Consider the following 20,884-nt stretch of genomic DNA (forward strand, 5'->3'; position numbering starts at 1 on the left):
AGCAAGCTACTCCAGTATCTTTGCCATGAAAATCCCAAATGAAGTCACAGAGTTGGACATGACTGAAACAATGGAACAAAACTGTTTCCTCCAGGTCAATGTCTTCTGGCAAGCCTGGTGAAGGGCTGAACTCAATCTCTAACTGATGTTCTTTTTCTCCTTCCAGAAGCATAATAAAGAATGCAGAAAGGTGACCTTTTGCATCATCTGAGGACTCAGGATCCAGACCTCTCAAACTCAAAAAGGTAGCGTCCAGGGCTGGACCAATCTCAAGACCAATGCTTAATCACCTACATTCAAGCAAAGAAATTCAACAGAAGCAACAGCCAAGGGCCCTGCTACATGTGCAGAAGAAGCATTATTAACTGCTTTGCTAAAATCTAGGTAGAATATCAATAACTTCACCTATATTACTCTCTTAGACTAAGGGCATAGTAATTCTTTCCAAAAAGTAAATAGCGCAGGGGCAGCTAGGTAGCACAGTGGATAGAGCACCAGCCCTGGAGTCAAGAGCACCTGAGTTCAAATCTGACCTCAGACACTTAACACTTACTAGCTATGTGACTCTGGGCAAGTCACTTAACCCCATTGCTTAGCCAAAAAAAAAGTAAATAGTGCATGCCTGCATGACATGGCATGATGAATAATAATAGCTAATATTTATATAGTTCTTACTATGTGTCAGGTACCGTGCAAGTGCATTACAAAATGTATCTCATTTGATCCTCATAACAACCCTGGGAAATAGGTGTTGTTATTATCCCTATTTTACAGATGAGGAAACTGAGGCAAACAGAAGTTAAATGACTTGCCCAGGATCACAAAGCTAGTAAGTACCTGAGGCCACATTTGAACTCAGGTCTTCTGACTCTAGGCTCTCTATCCACTGTGCCACCTAGCTGCCTAGCATGATGAAGCCATGTTAGTTCTTTATGATGATCATAGATGCATTTTCTAGATGTTTACCAACCATCTTTTTAATAATAGGTAACCTAGGCTTAAATATGTTCAAGAGCAGCTAGGCGATGCAGTGCAATAGAGCACTGGGACTAGAGCCTGGAAAACCTGACTTCAAATCCGGTCTCAGGCGCTTACTAGCCATGTGACCCTGGACAAGTCACTTAACCTCTGTTTGCCTCAGTTTCCTCCTTTGCAAAATGGGGAAAATACTAGCAGCTACCTCCCAGGGTTGTTGTAAGGATCAAAGGAGATAGTAATTGTAAAGTGTCTGGCACATAGTAAGCACTATGGAGATGTTAGCTATCATTATTATCATTTCCAGGAACTGAAGTCAAATTCACTGGCCTGTAATTCACAGACTCCATTGTGGTTTGTCAAATAGTCACTCAAGTGACCCTACTGTTTCTAATAACAAGATTTTTGTGAAGAAAGCACTTGATAAACTATTATTATAGAAACTAAAATTATAGAAATGTAAGCTACTCAACAGAGATGAGCTTTCACTGGTGGAGCAGCGCCTGTTTTCAGAACTAATTGACTAAAATATTACATTTCTGTACTTGTTTGATTTAGACAGCAGGTTATCAATTTGAAATCTTGAAATGGATTCCATACCATGATTCAACTTGGTGTGGTACATGAGCTTAATTAAAGCCAAAGGTCATACAAATGACACAAGGAGACATCTGGATCTTTAATCAGAATACTTAAGGGAAATGGTTCGTTCTTAGCATTGCAAACCATGGCTTTCAAAGTTCATCTTGAAAGTTTCCTGTCTCTGCTGCTTAGCTGGAATCATTGAGTTTTCTACTATCGTGCAATAAAAGAGAATTGATATTTTATATTTAAATACATTTTAAAAACACAGTTTTCCCTTTCAGAATGTCCCTTCTAAAGAACCACAACAATTAGGCATTTAGACAAAAATATACCCACTAGCTATGTAATATTATAGCCTGGTGAAACATGAATTTTGGACAGATTTTTTAAAAAATATTAGAATAGAAATAAAGGACAAATAAATGGAGACATGCAGTTTCTTGGAAGCAATTTAGTGAAGGATGCTTCCTTGACAGAGAAATTGATTCTAACTCTTTTTACTGATAAAATACTAACTGCTTTGGAAAGCTTACTCCAATGCCCATTCCCATTTCTTGGTTCTCAGTTAATAGTATTTATTGCATGTGTGCAGAGCTTTCTATGTGGCGGTGGGAAGTTTATAGACTATTCTCTTAAAAATTCCTTCAAACCCAAGGTCACAAGATTGGATTCAGAGCTAGAAGGGAGAGACATTAGAGGTCATTGAATCCAACCCCTTCATTTTATAGATGAGAATCCAAGGCCTGAATAGATTAAATTACTTGTCCTGGGTCACACAGCTTGTTTGAGGACAGATTTGAACTAAAGTCTTCCTGATTCTAGATTCCAGTTGTTCTAATTGGTAATTGATCCCTGTGGTCATTACATTAAGCTACTTTTCTTATTCACAAGCCTAAGTCTGGTGAAAATTAACTTTCTCCCATCCTCAGTTCCCTAAACTCCATTATGACCTCTATTGTTAAACATAAAAATTGAGGGGGTTTTGGATAGCGATCTTTATTATTCTAGTAAAGTAAGATAGGCAGCCCTTTAAAATATAAACCTTATCTTGGAGCCACTTGCTTGAAGACATTTCTTTAAATGATCAGAGGTTTTCATTGCTCTGAGGAGTATTCCTGTTCTGGAGAGATTTATATACCTAGTTCCAACCACATTGTGAAGATCAATCAAATAGCCATTTTAGCAGCAGGGGTGATGCTAACAACATCTTGGCATGGCTCATGATGGCATATATATTTAAATGGGGCACCAGGGTAGCCTTGATTCACTTATAGGTATATTCAAGCTTTATTTCTTAAGTCCTATGAAGCTGAGAACAGAGAGAGCGATATACTCAGTTATTGATCCAAATTCAATTTAAATTGAAAGAATTTCAAGAAGATTAAAAAAAAGTAGATCAAGGTTTGGGCAATGATGGCAGTACAAGTGGCATGTTTTTTGTTTTTTTTCTGTACCCCTCTGTTTTTTTTTCTTTTTTTTTCTTAATTTATTTAGAGTTATCAACAATCACTTCCATAGCTTTTGAGTTTTAAATTCCACCCCCCCTCCCCAAGACCGCACACAATCTGATATAGGCTATACATATACATTTCTATTAAATATATTTTCACATTAGTCATGTTGTAAGGAAGAATTAGAACCAATAGGAGGAACCACAAGAAAGAGGAAACAAAACACAACAGAAGAAAAAAAATAGCAAATAGTATGCTTCAATCTGCATTCAAGCTCCATGATTCTTTCTTTGGATATGTTTAGCATTTTCCATCATAAGACTTTTGGAGATGTCTTCGATCCTTGTATTGCTGAGAAGGGTTAAATCCATCAATATTAGTCATTGCACAAGGTGGCTGTTAATGTGTACAATGTTCTTCTGGTTCTCACTTCACTCAGCATCAGTCCATACAAGTTTTTCCAGGTTTTTATGAAGTCAGCCTGTTCATCATTTCTTATAGCACAATAGTATTCCATTACATTCATATGCCACAACTTGTTCAGCTATTCCCCAATTGATGGGCATCCCCTCAATTTCCAATTCTTTGCCACCACAGAAAGAGCTGCTATAAATATTTTTGTACCTGCAGGTATAGGTGCCATGCCATGTTTGATCTCACTTTAAGAACATCTAGGTCACAAACAGAAGCCAGGGATGAGCTCATTGGCCTGTGTCTGGCACGTAGTAAGTGCTTAATAAATGCTTATCAATTGATTGATTTCTTACTAATGATACTCTCACTGGCCATTTCTCATACTAAATACACCATTCTTTTGTATCCATTCCAACAGATCCTGGATCAGCTTATTGATGTCAGGAAAATACCAGACATGATATGCTGCAGGGCATACGTACCTGGGCCTCCACCAACCCATTAAAGGTCTGGGAACTTCTGGGCCTCTGTCAATCAGGCTAAAAGGAAGAAACTGCACTCAAATTGATAGAAGGACAAGTCAGATTGGTCAATCAATAAACATTTATTAAGGGCCTACTATGTATTAAGCATAACTAGGTAGTGCAGTGGATAGAGCTCCAGGCTTGGAGTCAGGAAGACCTGAGTTCTAATCCAGCCTCAGACACTTACTAGCTCTATGACCTTGGGCAACTGTTTGCCTCGGTTTCCTCATCTGTAAAATGAGCTAGAGAAGGAAATGGCAAACCACCACTCCAGTATCTTCGCCAAGAAAACCCCAAATGGGGTCACCAAGAGCTGGCCATGATTGAAACAACAATAACAACAACATGTATTAGGCACTGTGCTAAGTGCCGGGCCACAATGTACTTTGCTAAGAAATGCTGAGCAAATGACTGCTGTTTACTGTAAACTGAATTAAAAGATGATTGCTATCTTTTTCGTGAGATGGGTTCTGGTGGTTAGGTGTGGGGAGACGGGGATCTATAGACCCTGGTGACAAACAACAATAGGTCAGCAGGCCAGGTAGATGAATTTTAAGTAACAAGTTCAGTTTTTAGTGGCAATCCTTTCCCTAATACTGTCATTACGTATTGATCCTTACTGGCAAAGCAAATGGTTACAAACCTTAAAATGCAGTCTCTTCTTTAAAGTTTTGCTACCGAGAATTCAGAGAAAGGAAGCACAATATAGCAGAAAGAATGCTGGATTTGAGGTATTAGAAAACCTGGGATGGATGCCTGGCTTTGCAAATGAAGTAATACATGTAAAAGTGCTATATAAATGCTAGCTATTCTCCCCCATTACAAAGTAAACTGCTAGAAGGCTGGGACCATGGTTTTGTCCCTTTTTTGCATCCTCAGGACTTAGCACAAAGCCTGGTACTTAGTACACACTTAATAAATGCTTGCTGAGTTTGTTACTTACTAGTTGTATAATATTTAACAAGTGATGATGGATGTGGATCTTAGTTTTCCCTTCCAAAAAAATGATGGGGCTGGACTAGATTCAATTCAATAAACATTTCATAGAACTATGGAATCAGAAATTTGGAACCTTAGCTATGTTAGGCATGAGGAAGCAGGAATGGGTGTAAAGATAAATGATATAGACATCTACCCTCCAGAAGCATACAGTGTAGTAGTGAGGAAATACCTGTTCACAAATAAATATAATGCAAAGTAGAGTTTGAAGGGCATGACAGGCAAGGGTGGGCTGGTAAATGTTTAATAATCTGCTCTAGGGGGGAGGGGTAGGAGGGAGGGGTGGGATTTACCTACCACACATTTTTAAATTTAATCTTCATTATCAAGATTTTATATCTTTTCCATCACTTTCTTAAGTCTAGAAAATCAACACAATAAATCAAGCCCCAATGTGTAGCAGGTGCTCATTTCCAAGGTATAGATGATCACACAGAAAATTAATCAGCTCTCATGATAAGCTTTGAGCTGGCTTCAGTACACCCCTGAGGTACAATGAGAGACTAGAAATGGAAAGGACTGCTTCCAGCTGGGGATCCAGGAAGGTATCATGGAGGAGATGACATCTGAGCTGAATTTTGAATGATGGGTAAGATTTCAACCAGGGTGGATGTTGGGGAAGGGTACTATGGTTGGAAGAAATATGAGCAAAGGGATAACATGGAAAATATTTGGGGAGTGCTAAGAGGTCCCATTGTGCTATAGAGGACCCAAAATAGGACTTACCCAAGGGATCTACCCTGCTCTCTATTTACTTTTATGGGTCAGTAAAGATGTTAACTAAGGCCCTCACTTGGGTACAATGTACACAAAGGCTTTAACCTCTCTCATACAGTGCTGGCCAGTACCCAGATTAACCCCAAAGTTCTCTTCCCTACACAGAGTGAAATCCTAAAATGAACTTACTCCTATGATTGTCTGATGCTCCTTCTGGGGCGGGGCGGGTGCTCATCCAGGGCCCATACCAAAGACCTGGGGACTGACATGGCAAGGTACTTATGTCCTCTTGCTTCAGCTGACCATCTGCTCTAATTCTGCTTTTCTTGCTGCTCTTCCTCCTGTCTTGTACCCACTCTAGATGCCAGATTTAGAGCTAAAAGGGATGGCAAATGCCACCAAATCCAACCTCCGGTTTTTAGAGATGAGGAGACTGAGCTGGCCTTTGGAGAAGTGGTGCTTTTTACAAAGCTCAGCTTTCTGTTAGTCATGAAAGCACGTGGCCCATAGGCCCAAAACTTTATTTTTAATATTTATTTATTCTTTCTTCTGACATTAACAAATATCAAATAAAATGGGCATTTCCATATGCATAGAGTAGAACAGAAAAAGGATTGTACAAGAAAGTGCAGATATCTGTTCTGTATAGCTTGCTTTTCTTTTTAAATATATAATAATTCAACAAGTAATTCTTAAAGCTGTCCTGCTTGCTGTGATCCTTTCTGCCCTTCCTCTGCTTTCCTCTGCACATTAAAAAAATGTTTCAATGATTTCTTTTTTCTTTTTTTTTTTTTGAGGGGGCTACCCTAGCTTCTCTAGCTATCCTTAGCTTCTCTCTTCCTCTTACCAATCCACCAAGCAAAATTAAAAAAGAAAAATAATGTTCATTGCAATAAACATACACAGTGAAACAAAACAAATTCCTGCAATGACAATGTCCAGAAAAAATATGTCTCAAGTTTGTGCTTTAGTTTTTCTTCTATCAGGAGGTAGGTAACATCTTTCATCATGAGTCCTCTGGAATTCTATTGGTCAGAATTCCTAAGTCCTTCAGAGTTGTTTATCTTTACAATGTTTTTGTTATTGTATAAATTGTTCTTATGGTTCTGCTAACTTCACTTTACATCAATTCATGCCAGTCTTCCCAGGTTTTTCTGAAACCATCCCTGTCATCATTTATTTCAGTACAATATTACTCTGTTACAAGAGGAAACAAGGACAGTGGGGGTGGGGATGGGGGTGGGAATCAGAATGAGAATAGGGGGCGCTGCAAGGAACACCCATGTGCACCTTCGCTCTCCTCCCTCCTTAAGGGAAGAGAAAGGATTTGCTGCTTCAGTCACATTCCTGAAACAAGATGGTGAAGGTTGGAGTCAACAGATTTGTCAGTATTGGCCACCTGGTGACCAGGGCTGCATTCAGCTCGGGTGGAGTAGATATTGTGGCCATCAATGACCCCTTCATTGATCTCAACTACTTGGTTTACATGTTTCAGTATGATTCCACCCTCGGCGAGATCAAGAGCACTGCCAAGGCTGAGAACGGAAGGCTGGTGATCAATGGAAGAGCCATTACCATCTTCCAGGAGGGATCCCACCAATATTAAATGGGGAGGTACTGGAAAAAATAATGGTGTCTTTAGCACTATGGAAAAGGCTGGGGTTCACTTGAAGGGTGGAGCTAAGTGAGTCATTAACTCTGCCCCTTCTGCTGGTGCCCCAGTGTTTGTTATGGAACCATGTTAGTGAACCATGAGAAATAATGATAATTCTCTTATGATAATTCCTGCCTCCTCATTCTCTTAAGAATTCTCTTCTCTTAAGTAATACTTCCCGCACTGCTAACTGCTTGGCCCCTTTGGCCAAGGTCATTCATGACAACTTTGTCATTGTGGAAGGTCCGTGCTGTTACTGCAACCCAGAAGACAGTAGATGGCCCCTCTGGCAAGCTGTGGTGTGATGGACTTGGTGCTGGCCAAAACATCGTGCCTGCTTCCACTGGTCGTAGGCAAGTTCATACCTGAGCTGAATGGGAAACTCACAGGCATGACCTTCCACATTCCTGCTCCCAATTTATCTGTTGTGGATGTGACCCACTGCCTGGAGAAACCCCGCCAAATACGATGATGTTAAGAAAGTGGTGAAGCAAGCACCAGAGGGGTCCTGGAAGGGCATTTTATGCTACCCAGAGGACCAGGTTGTATCTTGTGACTTTAACAGTGACACCCGCTCTTCTACCCTTGATGCTGGGGCTGGTATTACCCTCGATGACCATTTTGTCAAGCTCATTTCCTGGCACGGCGAGTATGGTTATAACAACCATGTATTAACCGCACGGTCTACGTGGTCTCCAAGGAACAAAGTGGAAAGCCATGGACCTTCATCCCAAGCCAAAAAAAGAGTTCCACCACTGGGGAGTCCGCATCTCTAACCTATGTTCCTATACTGGGCATCTCATGCCCCATTCATATCCTTGCCCCAGAGCACCTCTGTGGTAGGAAGAAGCCTACAGTTCTATATCATGTACCATCAATAAAGTCGCCATATTCAGGACAAAAAAATAAATTATTCTGTTATGCTTATATACCACACTTTTTCAGTCATTCCCCAATGCTATAACAAAGAGAGCTGCTGTAAAACGTTTTGTGCATATGGGTCTGTCTCCTCTTTCTTCAGTCTTTCTAGGGTATCAGGCCCTGAAACGAGGACAAATAGGAGTAACCAATGGGAAAAACAGTAAATGGTCCCGGTGCTAAAGGAGGAATGCTTTTCAAATGGCCAAGTGTGGTTACTGCTCTGATTATTGGCTTAACAAAAAAACAAGCAATAAACCACAACAGGAATGTAATATGACCATCCTATTCTCTACAATTATTTTTGCTTGGCTCTTCTATTATCTGGGGTAAAACTCTGAATATTTATTATAGACACAACTAATGCAGATAGGGAAGGTAGAGAAAGTAGGATCTGTAAATCTGGATAGGGTCATAGCAGGTTTTTTAAACCTAATGATTTTTTAAAACTATATACAAGTTTGCCCCATTCTTTCTCCTTTTCCTTCACATGTTTTTTTTTTTTTTATGAACTCAGTGATAATATGAGTAACATGAATAGTCACACTGATGCTCTAAAAAACCCATATTTTTCATTTGTGGTACCTTTCTTTGTATCTCCAGTGCAGTATCCCTGGCACATAGTAGGCACCTTAATAAATCTTAATTGACTGATTGATTGACTAACAATCTCTGGCTTGAGTACTTGAACATTCCATCTGTGCGCTCTATAAATGGTAAATGCTTAATAAATGTTTATTAAATGAATGCACCAAAGGCTAGTACCCTCCACTGTACTTTTCATGTATTCCTATTATATACCCCATTTGCATGTGCAATGGTATAGCTATAGTGTATAGTATACATGACCTATATTATTCTATAACCAAGATTTTCATAAGCAAACCATAGGGTTCACGTGATACCATGGGAATGTAGCAAGGAAAAAAAAAGAAATAGAGAGGAATAACAAAACTACAAATATTCTCCAGGCACTCTAAATTAAAGCTTGAAAAACCACAGTGCTTTGTAAAATATCACATCCAATTGCTGGTGAAAAAAAAAAAAGTCTTCTGAAACACCCTGTACACACCACAAACTGAGGGTAAAGCATTTGCTGACCTTGCTGACGCCCAATCCATGGTCTAAAACTAGCCAATCCCCACGTTCAGAGCTGTAGGCAACAGTGCGAGGCAATAATGAAAACCTGATGACTTCCTTTTAGCAAAGTGCTGAGCTTGTCTTTGAACTGAGAATTTGGGGGAGAGCTAAAAGTGACCCAGGGGAACTTGTATGACTCTTAACCCTTCGGAGGTTAGGAGGGGAGTGGTTACATGCATGTTAGAGCGGGAAGAGGCCTTGGAGATTGGATAGTCGCACATCGCTCTTTTAAAGAAGAGGAAACTGAGGCCCGGGGAGTTCAGGAACTGGTTTAGGGACTCATTTAAAAGGCGGCACTCCAATAACATAGAAACTCAGGTTCATAGTCCACAAAGCTGACTACAAAGACATTAGTCATATGTCTGGGCAGCTCACAAATAATGATGAAAGGTATGTTTTCCTCAGGGTCGTCAAGGCCCTGGTCCTTGTTAGGTTAATGATCAATTCAAATGAACACCAGTTCTATAAGAAGTTCCCTGGTGATTTCAGGCCTAAGCAGGAAATGATTGAAATTGTCTATCTACAGAGACGTAAGTCATCTGCCAGAATAAAGCATGTTGGAAAATGCAAGGGCACTATTGTAACCTCAGTTCTAGCCTTTCCTTCTCAAACCAGGAGAGCGATATGTGACTGGTATTACAGATGACAGCTTTATTGACCTACCTGTTACTGAAGGGGAAATTGCTGCTGGATCTGTAATATCCGTGACTCCTGACTGCAATTGCTTGACCTGTCCTGTTTTTCACTTGCTTCCTGAAATACTGATCATGCAAACCTTTTGGGAAAAGGTTTGAACTTTTGTACCTCATGGCTTTTTTTTACTGTTCTATCTAGTGGGACTGAAAGTTTGAAAAGTGCACCTATGTTGGAAAAAAACCCTATTCTCTCTACAACGGAATAATGATTAGTAGAATTCTCTATTTATTAAGTGTGTGGTTGCCAGGTAGCTCAGGTCTGTTATCAGTTATCTTCATAATGTTCCTGGTATGAACAGCTGGAGAAATCTATACACAATAGAGTTAATTCACTCTTGTAGGACAACATGATTGGGTTAAAATCTATAAAACAATTTCATCATGACAAGGCACTCAGAAGTACATGCATCCTTTCCAAGTACCCGAAGACAATCCAAATAATCTTAACAAAACAGGTGATTTCAGGGATCCAGGCCCAAGGGATTAGAGTTATTTCTTTGTTTTAGAATGAAGTATAACCCTTAGTTTTCATATATGGCTTCATTTTTTTTTAATCGACTGTGTAAGTTCCAGACAAAAGAAAGATTTTCTATAGATAATGAGATTCTCCAAATGCTCCTATTTACAGACTGTGTTGTACTAATTGCATCAAACCACTAAGTACAGAAAAATCTCCCCAGGAAAAATTTATGCTCATGTGAAAGATCATTTTAATCATCCACATGGGAATAACAAAGTGGATGAAAAGCACATTACCTATATAATACCGTTAAGCTGGATGGGCTCACTAACAGGTAAAATATCAATAACTGTATCTTAGACAAATGCTTCAAATGAACAATGAGCTGATCCAGGAATTGTGTAGGCTATATTCTTGGGATCATAGATTTAAAGATAAGGTCAAGCTGGATGGGAAAGTGTCAATTGCTTTCAATGATTCCGAATGGATTGCCTCTGGAAAAGCCTACTGCTATTATGACAAAACTACAAATATTGCTATATAATATAAACTACAAATTATGCTAATGCTATATGGTCACAAACAATGAAGCACTATTATCTCAGAAGAATTAAAATGTTAAAATATTCCAAGATTTAATGGGGAGATGCAAGTTGCAGTGTCTTAGCTAATGATAACTTCCACGCAAGAGGTAGCATGTTATCAAGAATATCTATGCCTGGAAAAGGAGGATCAATTTTGTAAAAATAAGAAACAGCAGATGGATGGCCTGCATGGTACAGTGGTACTCCCAATACATTAAAAGAGCAAGAGGAAGGCTGCCAGTGAGTTAGACAAATCCTATATGGAACACTTATAGGAAAACATGGACAAGATGACACATGATGAACAGGCAAAGAAGAGGTGCATCTGTGTCCATTGTCCAGGGTGTCCCACAAGTCTTAGTGAGATTTTAAGCTGCTAAAGCTTAAACCAACTCTAAGACTTTTTAAAGCTTTAGCTTCAGACCACACTAAGATTTTTGGGATGCCCTGTGTCCCTATTCTGATAAGACCACAGACCAGAGTTGTGCTGGAGGCAATTTGAACCAGCAGCCTATGGTTATATTTTTAATGTGACCGTATACATCTCTGAAATCAGCAAATGCTATAAGTCAGAGCTTAATTTATTGTTTTGTTGATTGTCTAGACTTAAGAAAGTGATGGAGAAAATGTCAAAAAGGCAGATTAAACTTAAAAGTGTGCCCATCTGCATTTTTTTTAGGGAGCTGATTGTTAAATATTTACCAACAAACCACTACCACAGACCCATCTGTGGTACCTAAGCAACCACATGGACTCCAGGCAGGCTAATCAGACTCAGCTTTATTAGATTTTACGATCATAATTACTAATTATTTTATTCAATTTTACCATTATAATAACTAATATAATTACTATTGTGAGGAGTAATAACTCATATTTATACTCCCTTATGATTGCAAAACCCTTTGCTCATGTTAGCTCATAACCCTATTCTTTTTCCTGCTTTAGAGTAGGGCATTCTAGGACAGAGAAGCTAGGTGACTTGCTTAAAGCCACCCAGTTCATAAATTTATGAGTTGGGACTTGTCCCCAGTTTTTATTACTCCAAGGCCAGTGTTGCCATGTCCAGAGACCAAAGAAGATACTGAAAGAGAGGTACGGGATTATGGCTACAGTACTATCTTACAGGATACTCACTCACAGATCAGCAGGCCAAAAGACTCGTTGAAATTCCTTGTAATTCCCCCATTGGGGAAATTTTAGCCGCACTGAAGGAATGTGGGAGTGGTGGGGTGGGGAGGGAGAGGATAGAATCATTTTTAAAGGTTATGTCATTTCTAGGGAAATTAGTCCTGGGTGGAGTGATTATGCATTGAGAACCTTTAAATACCCAGGGGGCACAATGAAGGCACTCTATCTTGTTTGGGTGTGGGGATAGGGTTACAGAAGGTTGTAGAGGGACAGTGACCCAGAAAGGGAGGTGGCACAGTGCTAAATATTTATTGAATAACTACTGCATGCAAGGCATGGTAGTGTGAGATACAAAAAGGTAGAAAGCCAGGTCTTTGCCCTGGAGAAATTTATTAACGAGTGTTCCAAAACACTCTATATAGTTGGAGGAAATAAGACAATCATGTGAAAAATGAAAGATTTAAATAAATAATGGTTCAGGAAAGCATATCACAAGGCAATGTATGACTAATTGCTAAATGAGTTTCACAGACAAAAAGTTCTAGAGGATTCTAGGAAGGAAGAAAACAAGCACTTATTAAGCACTCACTATATGCCAGGCTAAGCACTTAATCTGTACAACAACCCTGGGTTATTATTGTCCTCATTTTTTTTTCTTTTTTACAGATTAGAAAACTGAGGCAGAAAGAAGTTAAGTGACTTAGCTAGGATCACACAGTTAATAAGTATTTGACATTGGATTCGAACTCAGGTCTTCTTGACTCCAGGCCCAGCACTCTATCCACTGCACCCCTTAGCTATTTCCGCCACTTCAGGAAGAGATTAACAGGAAAGTCTTTCTGGAAGTGGTGAGCAGGTTTGGTAAAGAGAAAATTTACATTCTCTTCAGTCCTGTCTCAGGTGCTCATGACACCAACCACATATAAATGGGGGTTGGGGGTGGGAAAGAATCTGTCTTCCATGCCATCATTGGCACAAGTTGGCTTACCAGACTTTTTGGAACCAGTCAACAGGAAAGTGCAAGTACTCAGTTCAGATTAATTCCTTTATGTTATCAGTCACATATTTTAGTGTGAATGAGTTAAATATCCTTTCCTGAGAGAAAAAAAAGTTTAGATTGGAGGAGAAAAAGGGCAGCTAGGTAGTACTGATGTGGTTTAGGGTTGCTGGGAACCCTGAAATGTCAGGGTACAGGGCAGTGTCTGCCTGGAATGAATTCACAAACTCAAATCTTCTTCTAGTCAAATGACAAGATTAATTGTAAGGCCAATGGCAGTGGGCAAGATTCTTAGGGAACCTTCAATTTAATGGAGGTAAGACTGAGGCTTATATACAAAAAGGACAGTGAAAAGAATCTGGATGGGATTCAGGAGGGGTAAGTAGTCGGGGGTGGGCCAAGAGCGACAGCGAAAGGACATCAAATAGGCTAATCAGGTAATCTGGGTGGGCTGAGGTGGGTCAGTTGCCATAGGTGGAGATGCCAGTGATCTAGGCTACTGAAATGTGTGGGAAAGTTCAGGGACTAGGTTGCTTTCAAAGACATGGTCTTTTCCTTTTAGGGGTTCAGGTCCCATCACCCTATCCACACAATGGATAGAGTGTCAAGCCTGGAGTCAGGATGACCTGAGTTAAAATCCAACCTCAGACACTAGCTGTGTGACCATGGGCAACTCACTTAACCAAGTTTACCTCTGTTTCTTCATCTGTAAAATGAGCTGGAGAAGGAAATGGCAAACCACTCCAGTGTCTTTGTCAAGAAAACCCCAAATGGAGTCATGAACAGTCAGACGCTACTGAACAAAAACAGAAGGAGAAAAAGCTACGCAAGGCCATGGAAATAACATTAAGTAAAGGAAAGAGTACAAATCAGGAACAAATAGCTTTACCTCACCACTTTGCTTGGGGTCAATCATGATGAAGAAGTATAGTCAAGGCTGTGTTGGTAAATATTTAAAAAACATATCATTGGGAAAGCAAAACCCACTCTTAAGTTTAATCTGATATATTGGTATTTTCTTTATTGCTTTATTGCTTTCTTAAGTCTAGATAATCAATAAAACAATAAATCAAGCCCTAATTTGTAGTTTGATAGAACTCACTCTCCCTATCCTATACAAACTGGCTCCAGCACTCCTCTGGAGTCAGAAATGAAGGGACAGAGGGCCCTGGATTTGAAATGAGAAAACCTAGTTCTGAATATTGACTTTGCTACATGCTTCCTATGGGACCCTTCACCTCCCTTGGATTTTGTTTCCTGCTCTGTAAAATGAAGGGATTGTACCAGAAGATATCTCTAAGGTCTCTTCTGGCTCTGATTTCTGGGGATTCCATGATTCTTTATTTCCCTATCGTAAGTCCTGGATAGAAATATTGTTATTTGTCCTTTGTTTTTGAAGAGAATCAATGACATCACAGCTGATGTCTTGACTTCTGTGTGAATTGGATTTAAGTGAGGTAGAGCTGCACAAAACCATCAGTTTCACTCTCTTTTCCAGAGTCATCGAAGTCCAATGGCAAGAAAAAGTCAGGATAACTGGAGATGGCCCAGGATGCAGTGGATGACCTAGGCATCTTCAATGTCTGACCAAGCTCTAAGCCCTCCACAGCTCCTTCTTGGGCTGCCTTCGTGGCCATTGGAATAAATTGTTCTCATCCACCCATTCCACTGGGAGAAGTCTTCACATACTTGGGGTAGACATTCCCCCTAACTCATCGACCAGTTTGAGGCCTGTCAGTTACCCTCAAACTGGTTTAGCTCTACTGCCAAGACAGTTTTACCGAGGATATAATTTAGAAAGCTTCTGTAATCAGGGTCTAGGGGTCCAGATAGGGATGTGCTGGTAAATGTGCAGCAAACAACTATCCAAAAAATGTAGACATGACATACTTTCAAATTCAATCTCATTATTAACATTTTCTTAAGTTGAGACTACCAACAAAGTAATAAGTTAAATCCTGATTTGCAGCATTCATTGATTTCCAAGGTGTGAATGCTCACACTGAAAATTTAACAATCTTTCAGGGCCATGAGCTAGCTCCAGCATACTTCTACCCCGATAGAAGTGTTTAGGCTACTAGAATCTACCTGCTACTTCCTCTTGGATGACTCCCACCTTCAGGTGGAAAGGGGCATCCTTTCTCAAAACTTTATTTCATGGGAATGCGACTTTACCTTAGTCAAAGCTTCCAATCTCACTCAGAAGCAGACCATGTAGTCAGTATAATGGAGGGAGTGAATTTTCCTGAAGCAGCTTCCTTTCTAAGGAAGCCTCCTTTCCTAATGCCACTCTTTTAAGGGGAAGGTAAGAAAAGGGAAAGGGAATAAGCATTTATATAGTGCCTACTAGCTAGCCACTGTGCTAAGTGCTTTAACAAATATTATCTCATTTGATCCTCTAAACAACCTGGGGGGGGGGGTGGTAAGTGCTATTATTATCCCGATCTTGAGGAAACGGAGACAATTTGGGCACAGTCACACAGCTATAAGTGTCTGAGGCCAAATTTGAACTAGGGAGTCCCTAACTTCAGGCCTACCGCTCTATATACTGCATTCTCAACTGCCTCTGATTCAACTCTTTGGTGTTCAGGAGGATTCATGAGGTCCAGGTTCACATGTGTTGTTGCTCTACTTGGGAGTACATAAAATTACTTAAAAATAGATAGGAATAAATTTTTTTCCCTTATTGACTCAAGTCTCATAGGCAGGTTAGGGTCATGGTGACTTAGACAAAAGGGTCCAAATCTCTATTCTTTTGTCCTTGTATACCACAGGCCCTTCTTTCTCTTTCCTTTTCACAGATAATGAAATAAGAACCAGGAATGAGTAAGACTGGTCCTTTATTCAGGTTGCATTTGTACTCATTAAAACAAAAGGAGTAAGCATAACTTTAAAACTGTGAAACAGGAATTTGCTCTCTGGGGAGGGTGAGAGAGAGAAGATGAAGAAGGGGGTGGGGGAAGTGTCACCATCATCCATTTCAGCAGAATCAAGAGGCCACAGCATCTCTTGTGGGGCTCTAAGGCAGGCAAAAGACCTATCTAGCCTCCTCTCCCCAGACCCTTCTCCAAAAAAGACTTTCATTCCTGCCACAAGAGGAAGCAGAAGGCTGGGGCAGAGGCCACTCTGTTCTCCTCAGAGAGAAGGAGCACCGGGGTAGAAGAATGGGGGTTCACACACAGACACATGGAGTTTTTACTACTCTACACACATTATCTGCTCAGAGTAAAATGTAATCTCCTTGAATGCAGGAATTGTTCCGTTTTTGCCTTTCTTTCTCTAGCACCTCGAAAAACTCATAGTTGCTGGGTCATTTCAGTCATGTCGGGCTCTTCAGGACCCCATCTGGGTTTTTTTTGTTTGCTTGTTTTTTGTTTTTGTTTGTTTTTTTTTTGCAAAGATACTAGAGTGGTTTACCATTTCCTTCTCCAGCTCATTTTACTCACAGTAAGTATTTCAAAAATGTTGAATTGAATTAGAGATTGTCTAGACCAGGGCATCTTGACTGGACCCCTTGGGCAGTGTGGCGAAACTCTTGGACCCCTTCTCAGGATAATTTTTTTAAGTAATTGAAGGAAATGCTAAATTTCAGTTAGAGGTTAGTGAAAATAAAGATTTAATGTCTTTTTTCCCCTCATCCAAGTTGACAGACTCCCACCCCTCCCCAGAAATCTATCTACAGATCCCTTTGGTGATCTGTGGACTTCAGATCAAGGACTCCTGCTGTAGACCAACTCTTCCTTTCCAGTCCCTGATCCTCCAGTTTTATAGATGAGGAAACAAAGGCTCAGAAGGAAGTGGGGTGAGGATCTTACCCAAGGTCACATAAATAGCAAGAAGTAGAGGTAGGATAAGAACCCAGGTCCTCTGACTTCAAATCTTGCCATGGCACTAATCTCATCCCCACAGGAAGCAAGAATCCCCTCTAGTGACTAGAGAGAGAGGTTGATCTCGAAGAACCGCAGTTTCTGAGCCTCATCGTTGCTAGCACCCTGCCCCGCTCTTCATCCAAATTACCTCACATATATTTTATCTTTGTATTTCCCTTTACAATGATTGTACTTATTTATCTATGTACACATTGTTTCAATTGAAGGGAAAGTTTCTGAAGACAGGACTTTTTTTTTTTGTCTTTGTATTTCTTTGCACCAGCACAGAGCATAGCACATAGTGAGAATTTAATAAGTGTTTATTCAATGAATAAAGGAATGTGCCCACAACTCTTATGTAATGGTCTTATTCACCTATTCCAGTAGAAAAAGAAGGCACCTAGATTATTATCCAATAATATTGTTCTCTTTTATGAGACTGTAACCTCATGGAGGAAGAAATATTAAAATATTGTTATGCCTACAGTAGGTACTTGCCTGTCTTTAGAAAATGGTGAAATATGTCTAACCTATATCAGATTGCTTACTGTCTTAAGGAGGGGAGAGAGGAGGGAGGGAAGGATAGAATTTGGAATTCAAAATATTAAAAAAACCCTCAAATATTAAAAATTGTTTTTATATAATTGGGGGAAACATTTAAAAATATTAAAAAAAATTAAAAGTGGTAAAAAAACAAAAAAACAAGTCTTTGAAAATCTCTACCCAGTAATTACAAGGCAACTTAAATTTGATGTCCAATCTTCTAAACCACACTTCTGTTTTTATTTAGAGAATGGGCCTTTCCTGGCAGGTTTATATTTTAATTTGTATTCCATAAGGTTTGTTTGTTAATTTGCATTTCTCTTTTATGTTCCATTTTTCTTTTCCTCAAGCTTTGGGTGCTCTGTTATGAAGCACAAGCTGAATGCTTCATGCATGCAATTAAGCAGGACCTTTCATACCCCTTTTCTGTTCACTACGAACAAGAGAGGAGCTCCCTGGCGGGCTCTCACTGGGGTTTATGAATATTCCATAGGCAAAAACTGAACCAAACTATTCCTTCCATGCAAAAAAAAAAAAAGAGTTAACACCTACCTCCACACGTCAGATAGGCTGTTCTCTATTGTTGGAGTGAGGAAAGGTCTGGCATTTTATACACACAGCATGGACCTGATCAGAGAACATTTCAATTATATGCCTGTTTACATAGTAAAGCAAACAGCTCTCAACATTTCATTCACTCTAATGTGGCCTTCTGGGTTTTAGTACACACTATGATTCTGCCTGAGTGCAGTCTCTTTCCCTCTGTCTCTCTCTCTCTTTCTCTCTCTTTCTCCCGCCCTCTCTTTTTCACTCCTCTCCCCAAACCCTACAGTATCTTCACTGCCAACATTATGAAAGCAGCTGGTGCTTCTGGATGAAGAGAAAGAAAAAGACACATGCAAGCCATTCTTTTAATTGCCAACAGACATTATTTTCTCCTTTCATCTCCATTTCTAACATTCAGAAAGCTAGACTCTTAATGATCATACTTGCTAAGAGTGGGTAATGGAGAGACTATTGTCTTATCCCAGCCAGCCTGGAGTGTGAGGGGGTGGGAGACTTCCCCCACAGCACCAGTCCTTAGGCGGGTCTCCTGTTGGGATGGTCTCAACAGGATGCCTAGAATGAAGTTCTCTTTTGTTCATCTTCTTTTCCTATTTTCTCAGTCTCTTACTCGTTCTATTTTCCTTGCTTCTGTCTTTTCTTTGGTTTGCTTTCTGTTTTGCTTTACCTGCCCTCTTCCATGTCAACAATTTTTGTGATATGATGCCATATAGGAAAAATATGCCACTTTAATTGACTCCAATGATTGATTTTGCAACCAAATTCTGAAAGTGCAAAGATAATAAAGATCGTCTCACTTAAGGCATGACTTTTTGTTGTCATTCAGTTGTTTCTGACTCTTTGTGACCCCTTTCAGGTTTTCTTGGCAAAGATCCTGGAGTAGTTTGCCATTTCCCTCTTCAGCTAATTTTATAGATAAGTAAATTGAGGCAAACAGGGTTAAGTGACTTGCCCAAGGTCATACAGCTAGGAAGTGTTTGAGACTGGATTTGAACTCCAGGCCCAGCACTCTAACCACTGTACCACCTAGCTGCCCTTAAGGCATGATTAGCATATAGGATTGTTGTTGTTCATCCTTCATTCCCAAAGAGGACCAATGAAATCAGAAGGGTGATGTCTTGATTTGCAAGTGAATTCAATTTAAGTGAGGTAGGGCAGTACAAAGTCATTAGCTTCACTCCACCCCCCTCCCCCCGCCCCCTGCCCCTGCCCCCCCACTAGTCAGGGTTTAGTGGCAAGACATAGATCCAGACAACTGGTGATAACCCTGGATGTAGTGGGAGACCTTGGCCTTTTTAAGCTAAGGTCTTCCCCAGGTCTCAGTTTGTCTGAGGCAATGCCTATTCAGTAGTTAAAGGTTAGATAAGAATTGAGACAAAAGATGGCCTAGGAAAATTTGGGTTCAAATGCTGCTTCAAATACTAGCTATGTGACCCTGGGCAAGCTATTTAACCTCTCTCAGACTTAAGTTTCTTCGACTGTAAAATGACACAGAGGGTGTAATGGCTGCTAAGGGTCTTTTCCAGCTCTAAATCTTTTTAAAATTTAAATTTAATTCTCCTTAATATGGATTTAAAATTACAATGCACATTAGAAATTGCCTGGTCCCAACTCCTTCATTTTGTAGATATGAAACTGGTAGTACGATGTGGCTTGCACAAGGAAATATAGATAGCATGCAGAAGAATCAGAATTTGAGCCTAGGTCCTCTGACTCCTTCTCAGGCTCATTTTACAAATGAGTAAACTGAGGCAAACAGGGTTAAGTGACTTGCCCAGGGTCACACAGCTAGTAAGGGTCTGAGGTCAGATTTGAGCCCAGTAAGATAAGTCTTCCTGACTTTAGGCCATGAATATTACCTCCTATTTGAAATACTACCTGAGTTAGCACCTACTTTTGAGCCTCTCCCAATGTCAGCTTCTACCAGTCATCGAGAAATGTTATCATGCTACTTTCTACTGCTTTCTGCTAAGCATTGTATCTCTGCTGGACATATGTCTACGATGTGTGTTATATTGTCTCTGCTGAGCATTCCTACTTGTCTCTAGGCTTAAGTCATGGTATTTTCTGAGATATTCTTTGTTACCATTTGCTGATCACCAACCCTTGCTGCTACCACCTTACTCTCTGCTGCAGTCTGACAGGGTATAGTGACTATAAGTTCCTCCCTTAACAGAGAAAGACAAAGCTTTTTGGGACTGAAATGCTAAGCCCATGAAAGCTCCACCCAGTCAAACAGCCAGCAAAAAATAGCAGAAATCTTTAGGCAAGGATCTAGTCTATTCTTTACGGTCATTGTTCTTGTGCTATTGAGCATGGTCTCCAAGGAGGTAGCTAAGTGGCTCAGTGGATAGAGTCAGGAAGACCTGAATTCAAATCTAGCCGCAGATACTTCCTAGCTGTATGGCCCTGGGCAAGTCACTTAATCTCAGTTTGCCTTAATCCACTGGAGAAGAAAATGGCAAACCATTCTAGTATTTTTGCCAAGAAAAGCCCCAAGGCAGCTAGGTGGTGAGCACAGGCCCTGGATTCAGGAAGACCTGAGTTCAAATCTGGCCTCAGACACATATCACTTACTAGCTGTGTGACCCTGGGCAAGTCACTTAACCCCCATTGCCCAACAGGGAAAAAAAAAAGTTAAAAAAAAAAAAGAAAAGCCCCACA

At 40.1% G+C, this 20,884-nt stretch overlaps 1 pseudogene; it reads left to right on the forward strand.

The window, feature by feature from the left end:
• Positions 1–7,022: 7,022 nt before the first annotated feature.
• Positions 7,023–20,884, forward strand: part of LOC114037700 — a 73,600-nt pseudogene continuing 59,738 nt past the window's right edge.

The sequence above is a fragment of the Vombatus ursinus genome, unplaced genomic scaffold (genome assembly GCF_900497805.2).
Source record: "Vombatus ursinus unplaced genomic scaffold, bare-nosed wombat genome assembly UNPS02000582.1, whole genome shotgun sequence".
NCBI classification, from domain to species: Eukaryota; Metazoa; Chordata; class Mammalia; order Diprotodontia; family Vombatidae; genus Vombatus; species Vombatus ursinus.